Source organism: Loxodonta africana, chromosome 9 (assembly GCF_030014295.1).
Source record: "Loxodonta africana isolate mLoxAfr1 chromosome 9, mLoxAfr1.hap2, whole genome shotgun sequence".
Taxonomy (NCBI): Eukaryota; Metazoa; Chordata; class Mammalia; order Proboscidea; family Elephantidae; genus Loxodonta; species Loxodonta africana.
Window position 1 is genome coordinate 10097112 of NC_087350.1, and position 25404 is coordinate 10122515.

The following is a 25404-nucleotide window of genomic DNA, read 5'->3' on the forward strand; positions in this document are numbered from 1 at the left end:
GCTTGCATGGTTTCTGCTGAGTAGTCTGAACTTATTGATTCTCCCTTGAAGGAAACCTTTCTTTTCTCCCTGGCTGCTTTTAAAATTTTCTGTTTGTCTTTGGTTTTGGCAAGTTTGATGATAATATGTCTTGGTGTTTTTCTTTTTGGATCAATCTTAAATGGGGTTCGATGAGCATCTTGGATAGATATCCTTTCATCTTTCATGATGTCAGGGAAGTTTTGTGTCAGGATTTCTTCAACTATTTTCTCTGTGTTTTCTGTCCCCCCTCCCTGTTCTGGGACTCCAATCACTCGCAAGTTATCCTTCTTGATAGAGTCCCACATGATTCTTAGGGTTTCTTCATTTTTTTTAATTCTTTTATCTGATTTTTTTTCAACTATGTTGGAGTTGATTCCCTGGTCCTCCATAATTCCCAGTCTACATTCTAATTGCTCGAGTCTGCTCCTCCGACTTTCTATTGCATTGTCTAATTCTGTAATTTTATTGTTAATCTTTTGGATTTCTACATGCTGTCTCTCTATGGATTCTTGCAACTTATTAATTTTTCCACTATGTTCTTGAATAATCTTTTTGAGTTCTTCAACAGTTTTATCAGTGTGTTCCTTGGCTTTTTCTGCAGTTATCCTAATTTCATTTGTGATATCTTTAAGCATTCTGTAAATTAGTTTTTTATATTCTGTGTCTGATAATTCTAGGATTGTATCTTCATTTGGGAAAGATTTTGATTCTTTTGTTTGGGGGGTTGGAGAAGCTGTCATGGTCTGTTTCTTTATGTGGTTTGATATGGACTGCTGTCTCCGAGCCATTACTGGGAAACTAGATTTTCCAGGTAATCAGCTAAAAAAAAAAATGCAGTCAGATCCCTATCTGAATTCTCCTTCTGGCTCAGGGTATTCGGATGTTAATGGAGCTGCCTGGGGAGGGTGGGGGAGGGATCAGAGAGCTAGGCGTGTAGCACCACGGAATATAGAGCTGATCCCCGCGTTCACGCTCCGCCCCCGTCTGCCAGAATCCTGGTAGGACGGCTCCCCGGCTAGGACGCTACTCTCCCAGCTCCAAGATCTTTCACTTCCTCCGGGGGATTTCTCCCTCCGGTGCGCTGCACCGCTCGCGCGAACTGAGTGGGCGTGGCCCTCACGAACAGCTGGGCCCGCCCCCGGGGTCTATTCAGGGGAATGCGCTCACACCCCGCCGGCTCTCGCCAAGATCCCAGCAGGACGGCTCCCCGGTTGGGACGCTGCTCTCCCTGCTCCGAGACCAGTCACTTCCTCCCGGGGATTTCTCCCTCCTGCGCCACACCGCTAGCGTCATCTGGGTGGGCGTGACCCTCACGAACAGCTGGGGTCACCCCCGGGGTCTATTCAGGGGAATGCGCTCACACCCCGCCGGCTCTCGCCAAGATCCCAGCAGGACAGCTCCCTGGCTGGGACGCTGCTCTCCCCGCTCCAAGACCTGTCACTTCCTCCTGGGGATTTCTCCCTCCGTTGTGCTGCACCGCTCGCACGAACTGGGTGGGCGTGGCCCTCATGAACGTCTGGTCGCCCCCACCCCGCGGTCGCTTTAGGGAAATATATGTGATCCCGACGCTCACGCCTCGCCCGCCTCCCGCCAAACTCCGAACGGGTCGGCTCCCCGGCTAGGACGCTTCTCTCCCCGCTCCAAGATCCGTCACTGCCTCCCGGGTGTTTCTCCCACCGGCTGCGCTGCTACGCCGCCCGTGGCAACCAGCTAGACTCCCTCCCAGGATGGGTTCGGGGGGGTAGGGCTGGGCCCCTTGTCTGTTCCATCTGCCCCCCTGGGCTCTGCCCCAGCCCGGGCTCCGAAGGCTGCCTGGTATGCTGGCTCTTAGTTCTGAAAACGATCGCTGTCTGCCCGTATTTGTTCGTTCTCCATCTGTAAGTCTGTGTTTGTTTTTCAGAGTTCGTAAATTGTTATATATGTGATCGATTCACTTGTTTTTCCGAGTCTTTGTTGCAAGAGGGATCCGCGGTAGCATCTACCTAGTCCGCCATCTTGGCCCCCATGGATTTTGTTTTAAAGTCGTTTTTGTCTGAGATTAGTATTGTCACTCCTGCTCTTTTTAGTAGTTGTTTACTTGATATATTTTTTTCCAGCGTTTGATTTTTAATAAATTTACGTATTTGTTTCTAAGGTGTGTCTCTTTTAGACAACATATTGATAGATCCTGTTTTATTATTTATTCTGTTACTCTCTTTCTCTTTATGGGTGCATTTAGGCCATTCACACTCATCATAATTATTGACAGGTGTGAGTTTATTACCATCATTTTGTAGTGCTTTTTTTTTTTGTGGTGCAGCCTTTTTTTTTTTTGTTCTTCTTACTCTTCTGTGCTGAATCCCTTTTGCTTGTGGATTTCTTTTTATTTGTTTTTGTAGATTTTGTTTTTATTGAGGCTTTATGTTTTTCTTCTTTATTTTACTGAGTAGTTTTGTTAACTTTCTTTGTGGTTACCTTGAAATTTACCCTTACCTTCCTAGCTTTGAACCAGTCTATTATTTCTTGGTATTGCCCTGTCTTCCTCTCCACTGGAAAGTTTTATGCCTACGCTGTTTATTCCCTCTTTTATTGTTCTGATATTGTCATTTTTACAGCTTAACCTCTCTAGTTCCCTGTTGTAATTCTTTTGGTTTTTGATAGTCCTTGGGAGTTCATTTCCTCGGTTATATCTGGCTGGTACAATCTTACATCATAGGTTCAGGCTGTGGTCTGATGTTGTTTGTCCTCAGACTAACGACTCCCTTTAATAATTCTTGTAAGTTTGGTTTGGTTTTTACACAGTCCCTTAATTTCTGTTTATCTGGGAATGTCCTAAAATTTCACCGTCATTTTTGAATGAGAGTTTTGTAGGATACAGTGTTCTTGGTTGGCAATTTTTTTCTTTCAAGATTTTATATATGTCATCCCATTGCCTTCTTCCCTGGATTGTTTCTGCCAAATTATCAGAGCTTAGTCTCTTTGTTTCCCCTCTGTATGTGACTTTTTGTTTTTCTTGAGCTGGTCTCAGGATTTTTTTCTTTGTCTTTGGTTTTAGCGAGTGTGATTATCTTTTGGGGTCTATTCTATATTGCGTTCGTTGAGCTTCTTGGATGGTCAGCTTTTCATTTTCATGATATTAGGGACCTTTTCTGTCAGCAGTTCTTCAATGATCCTCTCTGTGTTTTCTGTTTTCTCTTCCTGTTTTGGAACTCCTTTCACTTGAAAGTTTTTGTTTTTGATTGTATCCCACATAATTCTCAAGGTTTCTTCATTTTTCTTTGTTCTTTTTTCTGACTTTTCCTGAAACAATGTTTGTCTTCAATTTTCCTGATCCTGTCTTCCATTTTTCAAACCTGTTCCTCAGCCTTTCTATGACACTGTCTGTTTCTTAAATCTTGTTGTTTATCTTCTGATTTTCTAATTGTTTTGTATGATTTCTAGTTGTGAATTTAGTTTGTCATTTTTTCCTGTATTGTTTTCCTCAATTCTTCTATTTTTTTCTCTGTATTTTCCATGAATTTGCCTGCCTTTTCTATAAATTTGTCTATTTTTTCCTCATTTTTTTTCTGCTTTTTGCTTCAACTTTTGGATAGCTCTGAATATTAGATATTTGAATTCCATATTCAGGTATTTGTAGTGCTTTTTCCTTTACTATAAAGTCATCTGGTGTTTTATTTTGGATGCCTACTGGAACCATCCTATCCTGACTTTTTGTATGTTTTGATATTGTCTGCTGTCTTCGGGACATTCAGTAGTTACTTTATTTATTGATTGTAGATCTGTTTCATCCTGCTGTTTTGTTTTATTTGATTATGTCTGAGCAGGTGTGTTGTGCGTTCTTTGTTGTTTACTCATCTGTGGTTCATTAGCTGATCAGGGACCTCCACACGTATCTCTCCTTGCTCTCTGTTCTCTGTCAGTTTCTTATTCCATTTAGTGCTTGGCTGAGTTCTTTATGCCTTCATTTGACAATTTGGGTTTCAGGACTGACATTTGTCTCTGTTTTGCTTAGTTTTTTTGGTCTTTGCTGTGGAGGAGTGGCGTGGTGCTTCCGTCTATGGCACCATGTTGGCTGGAAGTCTTGTCCTTTGCCTGTTTCTTGATTGTATTATTTGTCTTTTTGTCATTGAGGTGTTGAAGTATTTTGTGGATTTTAGAGATTAGACCTTTGTCACATATGTTGTAGCCAAAATTTTATCCCAATCTGTAGTTTGTTTTTTTTACTCATTTGCTGCTGTCTTTTGATGAGCTTAAGTGTTTAATATTTAGGAACTCCCAGTTACCAAGTTTATCTTTTGGTCTTTCTGCATTGTTAGCTGTGGTTTGTATAGTTTTTATACCATGTATTAGGCCCCCTAGCATTGTCCCTATTTTTACTTCCCTGATCTTTGTCATTTTAGATTTTATATTTAGATCTCTGATTCATTTTCAGTTAGTTTTTGTTTATGGTGTGAGATATGGGTTGTGTTTCTGTCTTTTTTTTTTTATTAACAGATGGACATCCAGTTATACCAGCACTGTTTGTTAAAGAGAATGTCTTCCCCATTTAATGGACTTTAGTTCTTTGTCAAATATCAGCTGCCTGAAGGTGGATGAACTTACTTCTGGATTCTCAATTCTCTTCCATTAGCTTGTGTTTATTATACCAGTACCAGGCTATTTTGACTACCATGACTGTATAGTAGGTTCTAAGATCAGGTTGTGTGAGGCCTTGCACTCTGTTGTTCTTTAGTAATGTTTTACTTTTCCAGGACCTCTTTTGTGTGTCTTAAGCATTCTTTCTCTTTTACCATTAATACTACTTGATTTTGTGTTTTGTTGGTTTATTTTAAGTGAGCCATTTTGCTTCCCTTCTCTTTTCCTTTTGTATATGTTGTTTAGGTATTTTCTTCGTGGTTACCATGAATATTACATTTAACTTCCTACATTTGTAACAGCCTAAGGGTAAGTTGATACCAACTTAACTTCAGTTAAGAAATACAAGAAATTTTATACCAATTCCATCCACTCCCCATTTTGTTGTTGTTATGACCAGTTACGTCTATATATTTCAGTGCCCTTTAACAGAATTTTATCATTGCTTTTTATAAATTTGTCATCAAAATTCATGAAGGCCCAAAAATTAGAATTATCAGGCATAAATACCTTATTACTAGTTCTTATACTTGTGCATGCTATTATCCTTACTGGAGTTTTTTTTTTTTTTTTTTAAGGTATAGCTTTTTATTACTTTCTAGTGTCTTTTCTCTTCCATCTGCAGAACGTCCATTAGTATGTTTTGTAGGGTTGGTCTGGTAGATACGAACTCTCTCAGCTTTTGCTTGTAGGGGAATGTTTTAATTTCACAGTTTCACTGGGTATAGTATTCTTGGTTGACAGTGTTTTTTTTTTTTTTACGCCACCTACTGGCCATCGATGTTTCTGAGGAGAAATGGGCATTTAATATTACTGGGTATCTTTTTTAGGTGACTGTTCAAATCTCTCTCAATGCTTTCAGTATTCTCTATCTTTACTTCTTGAAAGCATGATTATGATGTGTCTCAGTGTAGATCCCTTCGGTTTTACCCTGTTTGGAGTTCTTTGAGCTTCTTGGATTTGTAGATTCATGTCTTTCATCAGAGTCAGGAAAATTTTGGTCATTATTTCTTCAAATATGCTTTCTGTCCCTTTCTCTCATCTTCTGAAATTCCATATGAGATCTCCTTATGTTGTCCCATAATTCCATTAAGCTATGCTTATCAGTCCTGAGCCTCCATTCTTGACGCTCTTCAGCTTCCATAATCTTGATTATCTTATCCTTTAATTTAGATTGTTTTTTCTGTCTGACTAGATGTGTTATCAAATCCCTCCATTGTGTTTCTCATTTCAGTTGCAATATTTTTTTAATAATTTTTTTGAAAGTCATTTTGTCTGTGCATTGCTTTCCTTATTTCTTTTGCATGTTTGTTTATATTTTCGTTTAGTTTTTCGATTATGTTTAACATTGTGTTATTGTATTTGTCTGTTCTTTTTATTATTCGGGCTTCTATAATTGTGATTTAATTCCTTTCATCAAGTTCATTTGGATGAGTTGTTATCTTTCTTTGTGTGTCTTGTGATTTTGTATTAAGGCATTAGATTTTTTGAGGGTATTAACTTCCTCAGTTCTCCCCAGTATTTGATGTCTTGGCCTGTACTACTTTCTGCTAAAAAATCTTAGGTGGGCAGAGTCTTCAGCCTTTGCTTACCATTTTCTCTTTCTATGATAGCATCTTCTCCCTCTCTGATTTAATTAGAATTTGAAAGTTTCAAATTCTTGGTTTTCAACTTTCAGTGTCTCCTAAACACACCAGAAAACACACCACAATCAAGTTGTCCACCAGAGGGTGCTGCCACTCGGGTGAGATGCCCCACAGTAATTAATATGTTCACCAGGGGATGCAGACCTGTCTCTCTGGTTATTACTCCTTCCCTTGCTCTGTTTTTGCAATCACATTTTCAGTCAGAAAGCTCACACCCAGAAAGCCTCCTGTGGGGCTGGGTGTTGCCACCTGATTTTGCCTGAGGCTTCCCTCTCTTCTCTGTGGAGCTGGTTATATTTGAGCTGGCATCCAGGGGAAACACAGGCAAACCTTACTCTGTATTAGAAGGAGGCAGGACTGGTACTCCCCAGAAGGATCGTCAATAGATCTGTCTTGTTAATTTCAGAGTCCCAGTGGCCCTGTGGTGGCTGTGGGAGCAGTCTGTCTCCACTTAGGTGACCCTCCTCCTGGTTCCATTGCAGGAGTTTGTATCATTCCAGAAGCTAACAGTTACCAGGTGGGAAAAGGGCTGGCATGCTTTGTATGGACCCCCACAGAGATCTGTCTTGTATGTATCAGAGCCCCGTTGATAGTATGTTGGAAGTAGATGCAGGCTCCATTCAAGATGCTTCCTTCCTAGCACACAGAATCCTCAGCCAATAGTCCTCAGCACTGACTGGAAGGAAGGGTGAACAGACAGACTCCAACTGACCCTCATGGAGTTCTGTCCTGTTGGATCTGGAGTCCTGAGCTATAGAAGGAGCAGGTGGAGTGCTGATTACGGGGCCTGCTTCCACCGGAGGGGACTTCTATAGCAATATGCAGCACCCTGGCAGGTGATAGATACTGGGTTGAGGAGGGGCTGACACACTCTGAATAGATCCCCACAGAGATCTGTTTTTGCTATCAGAGGCCCCCCTCCTAGTAGTATGTTTCCTGTGAGTACAGGCTGCACTCCAAATGCATATGCTCTAGCAAACAACAGTCTTAGTCCACAGTCCTCAGTGCTGACTGGAAGGAGGATAGACAGATCTGAACTGATCCACAGGAAAGTTTGTCCCGTTCATTTGGAGGCCTGAACTATAGGGTATGAAGACAGGCAGGCAGAGTGTTTACTAGGGGAGCAGACTTCACTGCAGGGGCTACACTAGTGGCCAACAGTTACAGGGTAGGGAAAGTGCTGCCCCTTCCAAACAGACCCCCAGAGAAGTCTGCCTTGCTAATTTTAGAAGCTTGTAGTCTTATCTCTTTGCATAGGCAGGGAGTGTGGTATACAGGGAAATAGGCTCTCTTGCTGGGGCAGTGTCCCCAGTACACAGCAACTGGTGGCCTGCATGGCTGGGGGCGGGGCACGGATGGTGGGAGAAGCGATTTTCCTACTGTATGCAGCTCTTCGTTGCCTCACTGATTATTGTCTGTGTGCCATTCCCTGCTGTTGTCCTCTCCTGTCTGGTTCAGAGTACCTCAAGGCCCAGCAGTTTTCTTGTTATATTTTTGTTCTATTTGTGTGGGAGAATCAGAACAATAATCTGTTTATGCTACCATCTTCTTAGATTCTTATTTTATTCTTTTAGATGTTATGATAAATGGAATTTTTTTTTATATTACCTTTTTGGATTGTTCATTGCTGGTGTATAGAAACACAACTGATTTTTGTACGGTGATTTTGAACCCTGCAACTTTGCTGACTTTGTTTACTAACTCCAGTAGTTTTTTTGTGTATTTTTGGAATTTTTATACTCAGAATAATGTCACATATAGTTTTAATTCTTCTTTTCTGATTTAGATATTATTTATTTATTTTTGTTGCTTAGTTGCCCTGGATGGAACCTCCAGCACAATGTTGAATAGCAGTGGTGAAAGCAGATAGCCATGCCTCGTTCCTGACCTTAGGGGGAAGCTTTCAGCCTTTCACCATTGAGTAGGATGTTAGTGGTGTTTTTTGTTTGTTTATTTAATTTTTAATGATATTCCTTCATCATGTTAAGGAAGTTCCCTTCAACTTCTTTGCCAAGTGTTTTTATCAAGAAAAGGTATTGAATTCTGTCCAAGGCATTTTCTATATCTGAATGAGCTGATCTTATGATTTTTTTTCCTTCATTCTATTAACACGGTACGTTAAATTGATTGATTCTCTTAGGTTGAAGTACTGTTGCACTCCTGGGGTAAATTCCATTAGTCGTTGATCATTTTAATGTGTTATTAGATTGTGTTTGCTACTATATCGTTGAGGGTGTTTGTGAATATACATTTAAAGGATATTGGTCTATAGTTTTCTTTATCTGGCTTTCGTATCAGGCTAATACTGGCATCATATTATTAATTAGGAAGTGCTCCCTGCAATTTTTTGGAAGAGTTTGAGAAGGATTGGTGTTAATTCTTCTTTAATGGTTGGTAGTGACACTGTTTGGTCCTGAGCTTTTCTTTGTTGAAAGAGTTTTGATTCCTGATTTAATCTTGTCACTTGTTATACGTCTGTTGAGGTTCTGGAGCTTCTTACTCTGTCATTTTTTGTGATGTCACTCCCACAAGCAAATATCTAGTTTCTAAAAACATTAAGATGCACCGAAAACCTTCTTGAGTGGGTTGACTTTTAAGCTGCACTGATGACTTCTGAATCACCGATCCTATGATATACCATAGTTCTATAGTTTATCTGGAAACCCTGGTGGCATAGTGGTTAAGAGCTACGGTTGCTAAACAAAAAGGTCGGCAGTTCGAATCTACCAGGCGCTCCTTGGAAACCCTATGGGGCAGTTCTACTCTGTCCTGTAGGGTTGCTGTGAGTCGGAATTGACTCAATGGCAACAGGTTTGGTTCATCTAACTTAGTAAGATAAGACCTAAACATCATACTTTAGTAATCATTGAGGAAAGACCAAGTTAACTCTGCCGTAGTCATAAAATAGATAATAGTGGGAATTCTGATTTCTCCTTACATAAAACATATAGATATATCAAAGTTATATGTGATATAATACACATACACATTCACTTAGCAAAAAATTGTTTTCCATAAAATTGTAAAAGCTAATGTATCTGAGGGATGAGTGTTACAGAGTTTTAGCTAAATTTCCACTTGCGCATTACTGCATGTGTCTGAAATCTTAATCCATGTTTTAAAAATTATTTAGTATGTAAAAAGAATAAAATAGAAGTACAAGTTCTGCCTACATTATTTGTAGCTCAGTTCCTCATTCTAGTTCATTTTACACAATAGGATGTTAGTAGTCGCAAACCATGACTGCTGGTCACGAACACCAGGGTAAATGTAGAGAATAAAAGCAAAGATGGGGCCTGAGAGAAATGTTGCTACTCTGAGAAGTGAGGAGGAAACAGACTTTCTAATAGTTTATCTTGGAACCAGAGAAACTTTCTGGAAAGACTGTGTAGGAAATCACCTCGGTTTCCCAAATTGCATGTATTTGGAATTAAAATGCCCATTTTCTGCCAATGCTATCTTCACTCTTATTTCTCATTTTCAACCTTATTTTCTTTCTCCAGAGTGAGAGAAATAAGATTTTACTGCTGTATTGCTCAGTACAATCCCAAAATATACATTCCTTATCCTCTGAGTGTTAGTGGTAATATGGAATTGAAACAATTGATATTTTGTTGAGGTTTGTGGGGATGTCCACTGTCACATGGAAGGTTTGTCTATGAAATGCCCAGCTTCTGGCACTTTTAGACTCTGAGTGCATTTATTACAGTCTAAAAGAAAATGACCCCTCTTCTTTCTGTTTGCATTCACCATTTGTTACTATTTCACATCATTCCAGGTACTGGGTGGTGCAAATGGTTTGCTCTCAGCTGATCACTGAAAGTTGGTGGGTCAAGCCCACCCAGCAGTGCTCTGGAAGAAAGACCTACAGTTTGCTTCTGTAAAGATTCTAGCCAAGAAATCCCTGTGGCACAGCTCTACTCTCTCATACATGGATTGCCATGAGTTGGAACTGACTCAAGAGCAAAGGGCTTGGCTTCTTTCCTTGTCTTTTGCCTCATTCCACAATCCACTGGCCTTAGGATGTAAACTATTCCTTTGTCTGCCCTCTGTGGGGTAGTGAGGGCAACCACTGTCACCTCTGTTGTGCACAGAAAGAATGGAAGCTCAAAGAAATTAAGAGACTTATACGTGGATAGAGTCATCAGGCCCACAGCTCTGAATTAGATTTCTGAATTAAAAAAATGTTTTTTCCCACAAAATCCAGCAGTGCCTCACTAAGTTTGTAAGGACATCAAATGTGGGCAGGAGGCCAGCAGCCCTGACATTCTCACTGTTCTTGATCTTCCCCATTCCTCTCCTAGGGCAGTAATAAGACCCTGTGGGCAGCTCATGTGGCCTCTGGAATTCTCCTAATGGGTCCAACTTAGAAAAAGCCAGGAATCACAGAAAACAGATCCTACGGGGCGTGTAAACTATGGCACAGAGAACGGGAGGCAGGGTCAGTGACGGGAAAGACAACCTTGCACAGAAGAATGCCAAGGACGTTGGCTACTTAGAAACAAAAACCAAAAACCTAGCCAGTTGCCTTGGAGTTGACTCCAACTCATGGCAACCTCATATTGTTGGAGTAGAACTTTGTTTCATAGGGTTTTCAACGGCTGTGACTTTTCTGAAGCAGGTTTCCAGGCCTTTCTTCTGAGAGGCCTTTGGGTGGATTTGGATTGCCAACCTTTCTGCTGGTAGTGGAGCTCTTAACTGTTTACATCACCCTGCTGCTTTGTGCTTAATTGAATCTTTGAGGAATGGATGTTGGAAGGAAAATGCCGTCTTTGTATTAGGACTTCCAAGATGTGTTCAGGTTCATCGACCATAAAACCTACATCATTTTCAATACCTAGTGTATTCAAAAATACAAATGTAAAAAGCTTTTCAGATGTAAGAGAACATCAGGAGAATTATATCTTCTAATATTTCTGCTCTATTTGAAGTTGGTATTTAAAAAAATAAAAGTCAAAGTATTTTCAATGAATTTTCACCACTTCAGCGGCTATAAAATTTTTAAGAAAAATAGTCCAGGACAGAAATATAATACAAACTGCATACATTCCTGAATTTATCTGACGGCTAACAAGCCCCACTTGTGACGTGTGAAACAGGTTATCTGTTAGAACTGAAATTATAAATTGTTAAAATACCCACCTGATCACACTATCCTGTGATTTTGTTGTTTTACTTATTGCTGGCTTAATATTTTCTCTGTAATGCATTGAGAACGGAGTCAGATATACAATGAAGGTGAAAACTTATAAGACCGTAATGCTTTTATAGAAATGTTCAGTGTAGAAACCATTTATTCTGGCACAGTCTTCCCACATGTTTTGTGTCCTGTCCCAAGAACTAGCCCCTATAAAAGAGTAAAGTATCAAAGAAAGTGCTCCGTGAATTCCCTTTTGCATCCTCAGAGATTGGCATTTTTTCCAACCCATTCTGTGTCAGTTGCATGCACATAGGAATAAATGAGGCTAAAATGAAAGCTTTCCAAGAAAGAAGCCACATCTTTCTTTGTGTTTGATTTGCAAAGCGTTACACAGTGCCTACTTGTAATTGTGGTTAAATCACTATTTTTTTTTATTGTAGTTTAGGTGAAGATTTAGAGCAAACTAGCTTCTCATTAAACAATACACATTTGTGTGTGTGTGTGTGTGTGTGTGTGACACTGGTTGCCAGCCCCTCAGCATGTCAGCACTCTCCCTTTCTTGACCTTGGGTCCCTATTACCAGCTTTCCTGTCCCCTCCTGCCTCCTCGTCCTTGCCCCTGGGCTGGTGTGCTCATTTAGTCTCCTTTCGTTTTCTGGGCCTGTCTAATCTTTGTCTAAAGGGTAAGCCTCAGGAGTGACTTCATTACTGAGCTCAAATGGTGTCTGGGAGCCATACTCTCAGGGTTTCTTCTAAGTCTGGACTTAAGTTTTCGTCAGGTAGAATTTTGTTCTACATATCTCTCCAGCTCTGTCCAGTTATGCTGGACTCAGACTGGTGGAAGATGTGGTAGCTGTGGCCCACAAATCACTAATTTTGGATAAATAAATAGTGATGGATTCTAACTTTAAAGAATGCAATGAAAAAAGAGTTATGTATTTTAAAAATGTATTGAGGTAAAATTTACATAACATAAACTTAACCGTTTTAAAGTAAAAAATTCAGTGGTACTTAATACATGCACAGTGTTGTAACCACCTCTAATTCCAACATTTCCATTACTCCAAAGTAAACACCATAACCGTTACGCAATTACTCCTTATTTCTTCCTCTCCTTGGACCCTGGCAACCACCAATCTGCTTTCTGTCTCTATGGATTTACCTATAAGGATAGTAGTATTTTAATAAGAGTCTTCTTAGATTGACAAGGTTCAAGACTCAATATTTCAGTGCCACAATGTCACCTCAGACATAATGGGAAGGGATTGAAGGGATCTTTTGAGAGTGACCGACCATTTCTAATGTATCTCAAATCGTACTTCATAATTTACCAAATAATTAGAAAGTTGATTTTGTATATTTATATAGTCCTTCTGTAGACTGCAGTCAATCATATGCTTAGGCTTAAATTATTGATTCTAACTAGATTTGACACTGAAGACCAGACAAGTTGTGGAATGACATCAAGGACATCATACATGAAGAAAACAAGAGGTCATTGAAAAGACAGGAAAGAAAGAAAAGACTTGGTCTGATGTCAGAGGAGACTCTGAAACTTGCTCTGGAATGTCAAGGAGCTAAAACAAAAGGAAGAAATGATGAAGTAAAAGAACTGAACAGAAGATTTCAAAGGGCAGCTTGAGAAGACAAAGTAAGGTATTATAATGACATGTGCAAAGAGCTGGAGATAGAAAACTAAAAGGGAAAAATACGCTTGGCATTTCTTAAGCTGAAAGAACTGAAGAAAAAATTCAAGGCTCGAGTTGCAATAGTGTAGGATTCTATGGAAAAAATATTAAATGAGTCAGGAAGTGTCAAAAGGAGATGGAAGGACTACACAGAGTCATTATACCAAAAAGAACTAGTTGACATTCAACTATTTCAAGAAGTAGCATATGATCAGGAACCAACGGTACTGAAGAAAGAAGTCCAAACTGCAGTGAAGGCATTGGCGAAAAACAAGGCTCCAGGAATTGATGGAATATCAATTGGGGTGTTTCAGGAAACGGATGCAGCACTGGAAGTGCTCACTCATCTATGCCAAGAAATATGGAAGACAGCCTCCTGGCCAACTGACTGGAAGAGATACATATTTATGCCTATTCCTAAGAAAGGGGATCCAACCAAATGTGGAAATTATAGAACAATATCATTAATATCACATGCAAGCAAAATTTTGCTGAAGATCATTCAAAGCAGCTGCAGCAGTATATCGACCGGGAACTGCCAGAAGTTCAGGCCGGATTCAGAAGAGGACGTGGAACCAGGGATATTATTGCTGATGTCAGATGGATCCTGGCTGAAAGCAGACAATACCAGAAGGATGTTTACCTGTGTTTTATTGACTATGCAAAGGCATTTGATTGTGTGGATCGTAACAAATTATGGATATTGATGCAAAGAATGGGAATTCCAGAACACTTAATCATGCTCATGAGGAAGCTGTACATAGATCAAGAGGCAGTTGTTCAGACAGAAAAAGGAGATACTGAGTGGTTTAAAGTCAGGAAAGGTATGTGTCAGGGGTGTATCCTTTCACCATACCTATTCAATCTGTAATGCCGAGCAAGTAATCCGAGAAGCCGAACTATATGAAGAAGAACAGAGCGTTAGCATTAGAGGAAGACTTGTTTAACAACCTGCAATATGTGGATGACACAACTTTGCTTGCTGAAAGTGAAGAGGACTTGAAGCACTTAGTAATATGAAGACCAAAGACCACAGCCTTCAGTATGGATTGCACCTCAACATAAAGAAAACAAAAATCCTCACAACTGGACCAATAAGCAACATCATGATAAAAGGAGAAAAGATTGAAGTGTCAAGGATTTCATTTTACTTGGATCCACCATCAACACCCATGAAAGCAGCAGTCAAGAAATCAAAAGACGCGTTGCATTGGGCAAACCTGTCGCAAAGGACCTCTTCAAAGTGTTGAAGAGCGAAGATGTCACCTTGAAGGCTAAGGTGTGCCTAACCCAAGCCATGGTGCTTTCAATCACATCATATGCCTGTGAAAATTGGACAATGAATAAGGAAGACAGAAGAAGGGTTGACGCCTTTGAATTGTGGTTTTGGTGAAGAATACTGAATATACCATGGACTGCCAAAAGAATGAACAAATCTGTCTTGGAGGGAGTACAACCAGAATGCTCCTTGAAAGCAAGGATGGTGGGACTGCGTCTTACATACTTTGGACATGTTGTCAGGAGGAATCAGTCCCCGGAGAAGGACATCATGCTTGGCAGATTGCAGGGTCAGCGGAAAAGAGAAAGACCCTCAACAAGGTGGATTGACACAGTGGCTGCAACGGTGGGCTCAAATGTGGCAACGATTGTGAGGAAGGTGCAGGACTGGGCAGTGTTTCCTTCTGTTGTGCATAGGGTCACTATGAGTTGGAACCGACTTGATGGCACCTAACAACAATAACAACATCTCAGTTTTTTAGCATTTTTATGTATAAGATAAATTCTTGCTCTTATTTATTTGTAAAGGACATACAGGCATACCTCAGAGATATTGTGGGTTCTGTTCCAGACCACTGCAATAAAGGGAATATTGCAATAAAGCAAGTCACATGAATTTGTTGGTTTCCCAGTGCATATAAAAGTCATGTTTACCCTATACCGTAAGTGTGTAATAGCATTATGTCTAAGAAAGCAATGTACATACCTTAATTAGAAAATACTGTATTGTTGAAAAATGCTAACCATCATCTGAGCCTTCAGGCAGTCGTAATCTTTTTGCTGGTGGAGGGTCTTGCCTGGATGTTAATGGCTGTTGACTGATCAGGGTGGTGGTTGCTGAAGGTTTGGGTGGCTGTGGCAATTTCTTAAAATAACACAACAGTGAAGTTTACCACATCAATTGACTCTTCCTTTCACGGAAGATTTCTCTGTAGCATGTGATGCTGGTTGATAGCATTTTACCCAGAGTAGAACTTCTTTCAAAACTGGAGTCAGTCATCTCAAACTGTGCTGCTACTTTATCAACTAAGTTTATGTAATATTCTAAACCCTTTGTTGTCATTTCAACAATGTTCACAGCATCTTCTCCAGGAGTAGATTCCACCTTAAGAAACCACTTTCTTTGCTCATCCATAAGAAACAAGTATAATCCCTTAAAGTTTTATCAAGAGATTGCAGCAATTCAGTCGCATCTTCAGGCTCCACTTCTAATTTCAATTCTCTTCTGTTTCCACCACATCTGCAGTTACTTACGCCACTGAAATCTTAAACCCCTCGAAGTCATCCATGAGGGCTGGAGTCAACTTCTTCCAAGCTCCTGTTAATGTTGATATTTTGACCTAGTCCCATGGATAACAGATGCTCTTAATGGCATCTAGAATGGTGAATTCTTTCCAGAAGTTTTTCGATTTACTCTGCCCAGGTCCGTCAGAGGAATCTTTATGTATGGCAGCTGCAGCCTTATGAAATGATAAGACTTGGTCCATGGACTACAGAATGGATGTTGTGTTAGCAGGCATGAAAACAACATTAATCTCCTTGTACATCTCCATCAGAGCTCTTGAGAGACCAGGTGCTTGTCAATGAGCAGTAGTATTTTGAAGGGAATCTTTTTTCCTGAGAAGTAGATCTCAACAGTTGTATTAAAATATTCAGTAAACCATGTTGTAAACAGATGCGCTGCCATCCAGACTTTGTTGTCCCATTTATAGAGCACAGGCAGAGTAAGATTTAGCATAATTCTTAAGGGCCCTAGGATTTTCAGAATGGTAACTGAGCATTGTCTTCAACTTAAAGTTACTAGCTGCATTAGCCCCTGACAAGAGAGTCAGCCTGTCCTTTGAAGCTTTGAAGCCGGGCGTTTACGTCTCCTGCCTAGCTATGAAAGTCCTAGATGGCAGCTTCTTCCAATGCAAGGCTGTTTCATCACACTGAGAATCTGTTGTTTCACGTAGCCGCCTTCATCAACAAGCTCGGTCTTCAGGATAACTGGCTGCAGCTTCTACATCCGTACTTGCTGCTCTACCTTGTACTTTTATGTTGTGGAGACGGCTTCTTCCCTTAAACCTCATGAACCAACCTCTGCTAGCTGCAGAATTTTCTTCTGAGGCTTCCTCACTTCTCTCAGCCTTCACAGACTTGAAGAGAGTTGGGACCTTGCTCTGGATCAGGCCTTGGCTTAAGGAAATGTTGTGGCTGGTTTGATCTACAATCCAACCCACTAAAACCTTTTCCATCTCGCCAATAAGGCTGTTTCACTTTCTTATCATTCGTGTGTTCGCTGGAGTTGCACTTTTAACTTCCTTCAAGAACTTTTCCTTTGCATTCACAATATGGTTAACTGTTTGGCACAACAGGCCTAGCTTTCCACCTGAATTGGCTTTTGACATGTCTTCCTTACTAAGCTTAATCATTTCTAGCTTTTGATTTAAAGTGAGAGACATGTGACTCTTCCTTTCAGTTGAACACTTAAAGGTGTAGGGTTATTAATTGGCCTAATTTCAATATTCTTGTGTCTCAGAATAGGGAGGCCTGAGGAGAGCTAGAGAGACGGGGAATGGCTGGTTGGTGGAGCAGTCAGAACACACACAACATTTATCGATCAAGTTCGCAGTCTTTTGTGGGCGTGATTCATGGTGCCAAAACAATTACAGTAGTAACATCAAAGATCACTGATCACAGATCGCTGTAACAGATGTAATAATAATAAAAAAAAAAGTTGAAATATGGCGAGAATTACCAAAATGTGACACACAGATACGAAATGAGGATATGCTGTTGGAAATGTGACTCTGATAGACTTGCTGCATGCAGTGTTGTGGCAAACCTTCAATTTATACAAAACACAATATAGAAAGTGCAATAAAATGAGATGTGCTGGTAATAAAACTATATCTGTATTTCTGAAATATTTATAACTAAGCCTTGTGATAAAACATGAGAAGAGCTACCATATTAAAATAAGGAATTTTTTTGTAAAATTTTAGTCTGTTGTTTTTGTTGAGTTGTTTCAGACTCAAAGGGATCCTCTATGACAGAGTAGAATTGACCTATAGGGTTTCCTAGGCTGTAATCTTTAAGGAAGGAGTCCAGGTGGCACAGTGGGTAAAGCGTTCGGCTGCATATGTAAGGATTTACAGCCTTGGAAACCCTATGGGGCAGTTCTGCTCTGCCCTGTAAGGGTCACTATGAGTCAAAGTTGACAGAATGGCAGTCGGTTTTGGAAATCTTTAGTGGAGCAGTTCACCAGGTCATTCTCCTGCAGTGCCCCTGATGGGTTCCAACCACCAACCTTTCAGTTAGCAGCTGAGCACTTAGTCGTTGTGCTACCAGGGCTCCTTAGCATTTCAGTCAAGTGTCTGTGAAATAATACAGAAAAGAAGTAATTAAAATCCAATTTTGCTTTATAAACCGGGGAACATCATCAAAATCTTCCTTGCATTTGACCTGGTCAGATTGATTGAGGCCTGATTTAGGTGAGAATGATTGTCATTATAACTTAAATGAGGTGATCTAAGCAAAATGCTTGTCTCAAGATTTCATGCATGAGAAATTATTAACAAACTGAAAACATGATCATCTCCATTGTCATTATTTTATGGATAATTTTATAACATGTCTTCCTCAAGCCAGTAAAATTTTTTCAACCAATATAAAGTTCACTAAATTTTGGAAAGTTGTTTATTTAAACCACAGTGACTGTCATGGATTGAATTGTGCCCCTCCTCCCCCCAAAATATCTGTCTGCTTGGCTAAGTCATGGTTCCGAGTATCGTATGATTGTCTCCCATTTTGTCATCTGATGTGCCTTCCCTATGTGTGTAAATCCTATCTCTATGATGTAATAAGATGGATTAGCAGCAGTTATATTGATGAGATCTGCAAGATTAGATAGTGTCTTAAACCAGCCTTTTTTCAGATATAAAAGAAAAAAAATGAGCAGAGAGACGGGACCTCATACCACCAAGAAAGCACCACTGGGAGCAAAGCGTGTCCTTTGGACTCGGGGTCCCTGTGCCTGAGAAACTCCTTGACCAGGGGAAGACTGATGACAAGGACCTTCCTCCAGGCCCAACAAAGAGAGAGAGCCTTACCTTGGAGCTGACACCCTGAATTTGGGCTTGTAACCTACTAGACTGTGAGAGAATAAGTTTCTCTTTGTTAAAGCCATCCACTTGTGGTGTTTCTGTTACAGCAGCACTAGATAACTAAGACAGTGATACCTTCTTGGTAGCCTTTTGTGGCCTAGTGATAAAATGCTGTGTATTTTGCATGAGTAATTGATTTGAAATGATGCATAAAAAAAACAGGTCCTCATACAAGTAAGAAGTGATTACTTAGCAGTGTGTAAAACTTCTAGTTTAGAAACATTGCTTCTATAACCCACTGACGTTGAGTCTATTCTGACCCATAGCGACCCTATAGAACAGAGTAGAACTGCCCCATAGGGTTTCCAAGGGACAGCTGGTGAATTTGAACTTCCAACCTTTTGGTTAGCAGCCAAATGCTTAACTGCTGTGCCACCAGGGCTCCATATTGCCCCTAGGAATAGAAAATATAGAATTATTCAAATAAGGACAATCTCCTCTCTCCCATTTGTCTTCTGAAGTGTTAATTGTAGCACAGTTTGTAATAGCAAAAAATTGACAACTACCTACAAGTTTATCAATTTATGATAAATCATGGTAAGTCTATTTGATGTAGCATCGTGCAGCTGTTTAAAAGTATGAGAGAGACTGATGTGTACTGATATGAAGAGATCTGCAGGGTACGAGTGACTTTAATGGAAATAGGAAGTTGGAGAAAAATCCATAAAATGTGATTTTATGTACTTTATGACACACAAAGATAATTCTGGGTATTTGTGCAAATAAGCAATATATATGATTATGATGTTAAAGGATAGGACACACGACCACTGATCTGGTGACCCCTGGAAGGAGAGTGGGCATTTGGGTAGGAGGTCATTGACATGTTTTACTCTGTATGCTTATTCTGCGAGTTTTTGTAATGATGCATTCATGTCTATAACATAAATAATACTAAGAGTTCTATATGCCAGGCTGCTTCTCACAGCATCATTCTGAAGTGAGTGCTATTTGTCATTCTACAGATGAGGAAACCGGGCACAAATGGCTTAAGAAAACTGTCCAAGGTCCCATATTTAGTGATTTATTAACTACATTTATTAAAAACAAATTTATTAAACAAAATGAGGAGGATTGGGAAAGATGAGCTCTGAGATCTCTTTTGTGAGCATATCTCTAAAAATAGCAAAGGGTGTGTGGGTTTGTGGTCAGGCGGCCCTGGATGAGAATCCAGGGCTGACTCTAACTGGCTGTTGATTTGTGTGAGTAACTGAGTCTCTCTGAGCCAGGCGTCCTAGTCTCTAAAATGGTAAAAGAGTAGCCACTGACTGAGGGGGTCACTGTGGTGAGAGGAGCCGGTCATGGGGCCCATGGAGGAACAAACCCTACCAGGTACTCATGAATGATATCATCATCCCCTGTGACTCTAAAATCCCAGGATAATAGTTTCACCTGCATCTTTAAAGAATCTAGAACATACCCCAAGATTATAAATGAGATCATTAAAGCATACAGATGTATTGAGGTAAATATTCTGAAATGAAAAACATCTGGATTGTACACCTAACATGATATAGATATCTTATAATTTTATAAAACTTTATTTAGGTGGAAAGCGTACTGTAGTAACACACCCTGAAAACTGAAATTACATAGATAGAATGTAATGTAGCAAAACTTAGAACTCAGCAAATGTAATATATAGCTAATGAATGCAGGCTTTTTATTATACCAAATATTAATTAAATATAAATAATAAGCAGTTCATGAGGATGATGTAGTAAATCCTGCTTCTAAATGGTTAAAGCAAACATGAGCTCCTGATCTGCCTTTCGAAATATTGTTAAGTTGCTTAAGGTGAATCTTTCCCTGCTTCCCTTTTGGAAGAGAGAAGGTAAGGGGAGGGTCCAGATGAGAAAGATCAGGAGCCTTTATGGGCGCAGTCTACTTCCCTGTTGGGAGCAAGAATGTCCAAGTATTTGCTGATATTAAAATTTCCCCAGTAGCTGGGGGTTAGGCAAGAACTTCTCTACAATATTGTCAATGGTGGAGGAGACACCCATGATAGAGGGATAGCAGCTGCTGTGCCCGAAATGGGGAACCTGATGTCTGCCCTACCTCAAGCTGTGGAGATCCCTACTAGAGAATCTGAAAAGGAAGGGATTGGTGGGAGCAGGAGGAAATGCACTAAATGTAAAAGGAAAAGGCAATACAATGAACACTGAAAAATATCTAAAAATGAGGGAAGAGTAGCTTCTTCATTTTTTAAACCTTTCTGTATTATTTGACTTTTCTGTCTGTGTCTATGTGTTTTTTTATTTGTTTATTTATTTTATATATCAACAGAGATCTTCTGACTAAGGAGACTGCTCACCACATTTTGTTTTTTTCTTTGTTATTTTCTATTAAAAACAAATAAACATTACATAATACTTAACATTTTTTAAACAGAAAACAATGAGTCTTCAAAAATTAAATGATCATCAAGCATTAATAAAAACAAATGAAAGAGCAAAACATATAAAATAGCATGCCAAATATTAAATGGAGATCCTTTTCATAATGACTTATTTATTCACATGCCTTTTCATTTTTTTTTTTTTTTCATACATTCTCTAAAAGCCAACAGACCCTCATCATTCAGGGGATGGGCTTCTGGGAGAGAAATGTAAGTCTTCTTATCAAGAACTGTGAAGGGTCTGAGATTTTATCCTACTTGAAACAAATTAGTCAGCTATAGTATCATAGACGCTGGTAGAAGACACAGAGATAAAGGACGTTATTGCTCATGGACTAACCAGCAGCAGGAGTTACAACATATTTGCCTTAGTTACCTTGCCCCTAAGTCACACAGGGTGATATGGATGGTTCCAGATAGTGCTTGCACATGTAGTGGGTTCTATTATAAGAGAAGAACTCTGAGTTTAGGGAGCCCAAGTTTTTGGGCAGTAACCATCCCTGCCCTTTGCTCTGTAGAGAGACACGATCTTACAAGGCTACTTGCTTTATAAACATCCTTGAAAAGCTCGTGTGGAACAAAGGGCAGTCAGTGCTTCTGCTCATGAGAACGTGAGAAACCCATAGATAATTGTCTCCCAGTACTTCTGCTTTAAGAAGTCCTGGTAGTGCAACAGTTAAGTGCTCCACTGCTAACTGAAAGGTTGGCAGTTCAAACCCACCCAACAGCTCTGTGGGAGAAAGACCTGGTAATCTGCTCCTGTAAAGATTAGAGCTTAGAAAACCTTCTGGAGCAATTCTCCCCTGTCGTGTGGAGTTGCTACGAGTTGAAAATGACTAGACAGCACCTAACAACAACAACTTCTGCTCTGGCCTGTACACAGCCTTTTTAGCTTTCCAATTGAAATGACAGTTACATGTGAGAGAGGATAGTTATTTTATTTAAAATAAATTCTTCAACTTATTTTTAATATTTATTTCAACTTACTTTTCAAATATGTGTTTATTTTACCTTATTTGAAATTTAATTTTTCTTATATAAGAGTTAATTTTGAATAACAATGGGAATCATGTAGCCCTAATCATTTTGGCTTAATAGTATTGCTTACTCAAGTTTAAAATGCCAAGAAAAATTATCTATACTAAAACTGCCAAAACAGCTTTAGGTACACAATTAGTTGAAAAACAGTTATTCGATCTTGGCATATTTTAAAGCATATTTGGGTAAATCCTATTTAAGAAAACCCTTTCTCTGAATGCAGAATTGCTGCTACCACTCAAAAATCACAAGTGTTTTTTGTACAAATAATAGAAAAATTCTGTGATATTAAATGCTTATATATATTTTTAATAAGCAGTGTAAGACAAATATAAAATTTCAATTTGAAAAGAAAAATTTTAACGGAAAAATTTTCATCCCACTACTGCTAGATTGGAGCCCTGGTGGCACAGTGGTTAAGGCATCAGCTGCTAACCAAAAGGTTGGCAGTTTGAATCCACCAGCTGCTCCTTGAAAACCCTATGGACCAGTTCTACTGTGTCTTACAGGGTCGCTATGAGTCAGAATTGACTTGATGGAAATGGGTTTAGTTTTTCTGACTGCTAGATTGTCTATTGTTTCTCCCAATTAAAACAGTCAATTATCCTCTGGAAAGAAAGAAAAATATCTTTACAGGAGCTGTCAAAATTAGGTTTGAAGAAGAATTATCCTTGGTGTAGAGTTTAATTGGTCAGTGGCAATGCACTTCCCCCAGAAATTACTAAATTGTCACCAGATGTTATCTTTGGGTCATTTCAGGTACTCTGGTTTAGGCTGAGTCCAGAATGATTTACTGGGAAGTAGAGATTTTGTTCAAGATGCCTAACAGTGTGAGATTTTAATGTTTACTAGTTTTTTCCTTTCTTATGCTTTGGTATTATCTAAGTGTTAGTCCTACCAGACATAGGCTACACTTGTCTACTAAAACCTAACAGTTAAAAAAGATGTTAACACATTTATTCATTTGTATATTTCATTGTAAGCTCAATAGTAATCTCATTCCCAAAAGCAATGAACTAGCCAAGTGAGCAAAGTCTTGAGAGATCCTTATAGAGTTGCCCTTTTACAAATAAAATTCTCTGAAGTTATATGCATATTTCTGTTGTGTGTTCTGTGTCATGTAATTGGTACTTAAAAATGTAAATGTGCAAGAAAAGATCTGTAAGTAGGGAAGGCCCCTTTGTTTCAGGTGATGCAACTTAGGATAGAGTTCAGTGTGATTCTCACAGAAGTAACAAATGTCCTATAGACAACCTCTCTAGGCTGGATTTAGTTCCTGATTCTTCACCTCTGGTGGTTTTACTTGGTTGGTCCCCGTGATGGGAATCTCTATGACTAACCCCAGGTTCCATGATTTGCTAGGAGGGCTCATGGCTATGATTTATTACAGCAAAAGGGTAAAAAGTACAATTAGTAAAGTGAAAAGGTAGGTGGTGTGAAGTCCTGAGGAAACCAGGCACAAACTTTAGCATCCTCTCCCAATGGAGTTGTAACCGAACGAGGGTTCTTGTCCTGTCCTCTTAGCTGATCGAAATAAGATGGATGCCACACCACCAGTTGCAAGGGAAACAGAAAGTGGAAATTTATTGTTTGCCCAGACAAGGAGCAACGTGGGCCCCAGCAGCCGAAAGACCACCCGCTCCTCATCTGAGGGGGCTGGGGAGCTTTTTATTTCCAGTGGCATCTCGGGGTTGGGTTTGGTGCCCAGAACTTTCCAGCCTTACCCCTCCCATGTCCACATTTGGAGGTCCAGATACTGAATCATGTCGGTGATGCTCACATCTGAGGACAGATTGAGGACACAGCTCTTCAGGTCCTGTGAATGTGCCAAAATCCTGGCTTGCACACATGTGGGTTCTGGCACCAAATTCAAACTGCAGTTAGGGCCATAGCATGATCTGGCCAAACAGCAGTTAGAAGCTGTGGCTTGGCAGACTGCGAGGGGGGGAAATGTTGCAGAGTGGGCAACGTCTTTGTGGAGGCCGCAGAGTCACACAAGCATGCCTAAGTCTTCGAGCAGTGAGTTGTAATAATGTGTGAAACTTTGTCTACCAGGGAGCTCCTTAGAGACTCAGTGTCCAGCACATATCAAAGTTCCAAACTCCCAGAAGGAAGCAGGTGTTTAGCATAAACCACATTATTTGTACGGTTTAGGTACAGTGAACTATTCCTCTCAGTTCTGGGAATGGTGAGAATGCTACTGAAATTCAAGTTCATAGACACCAGCCAAGGGCCAACCTTGCCAGGAGGCCTTTCTAAGAATGGCCATCTTAGCCTGCCATGTTACTGCTTTTCTGTACAGGCTCTATGGACTTTCTTTCTTTCTTCTTTTCTGATTTATCTTCCTTTTCCTCAATCTTGTTCATCTTGGAACTTTCCTTAGATCTCAGAGTTTATTATTAAAATAAGATGATCAGATTTAATACCATAAATTTCTCGATGGGGCCTGTGCTGAGATGGACAGAACATACTAAGTCCCTCTGAAGCTCAAGCCAGCTCAATTCCTGAGAAAGGAACAAATCAAGAGAACACATATTCATTATTTGACTTGAGAGTGACACACTTAACAAAAAGACAAACAACCCAATAAAAAAATGGGTAAAGTACTTAAGCAGACAGTTCACCAAAGAGGATATTCAAATGGCCAATAAGCACATGAAAAGATGCTCAACATCAGTAGCAATTAAGGAGATGCATATCAAAACTACAAGGAGATATCACCTCACCCCCATTAGAATGGCAACGATCCAAAGAAAGAAAGAAAGAAAGAAAACAAGTGTTGGCAAGGTTGTGGTAAAACCGGAACCCTTTTCCACTGTTGATGGCAATGTAAAATGGTGCAGCCACTGTGGAAAACACTTTTGTGTTTCCTCAAAAAGTTGAACCTAAAATTATCATATGATCCAGCAATCCAAATCCCAGGTATATACACAGAAGAAGTGAAGGCAGTAACTCAAACAGAAGCCTGTACACCAACGTTCCCTGCAGCACTGTTCACAATAGCCCAAAATGTCCATCAACAGATGAAGGGATAAACAAAGTGTGGTATATACATACAGTGGGATGTTAGGCAGCCGTAGGAGTCTCTGGGTGGTGGAAATGGCTAGGTGCTCAACTACTACAAAAGATTGGAGCTTCAAACCCACCCAGATGCCTTGGAAGACGGGCCTGGCAATCTGCTTCTGCAAGGTCACAGCCTTGAGAACCATATGGAACAGTTCTACTCTGCACGCATGAGGTTGCCAAGAGTCATAATTGACTTGACAGTACCTGACAACGACACCAAATTTTATGAAACATGATGGCCTCCTGCAATGGTTGCACCTTCCTGTCGACGTGTCCAAAGCAAGCAAGTCAGACAGTGTTCCGTTGTGATCCATAAGGTTTTCACTGGCTAATTTTCAGAAGTAGATCTCTGGTCCTTTCTTCCTAGT

The 25404-nt window shown here is 40.0% G+C and overlaps 1 protein-coding gene across 2 annotated transcripts in view; it reads left to right on the forward strand.

Annotated features, from left to right (window-relative positions):
- Positions 1-25404, forward strand: part of LOC100664503 (contactin-associated protein-like 3) — a 361706-nt gene that overhangs the window by 128123 nt on the left and 208179 nt on the right. The gene's annotated exons all lie outside the window — the stretch shown is intronic.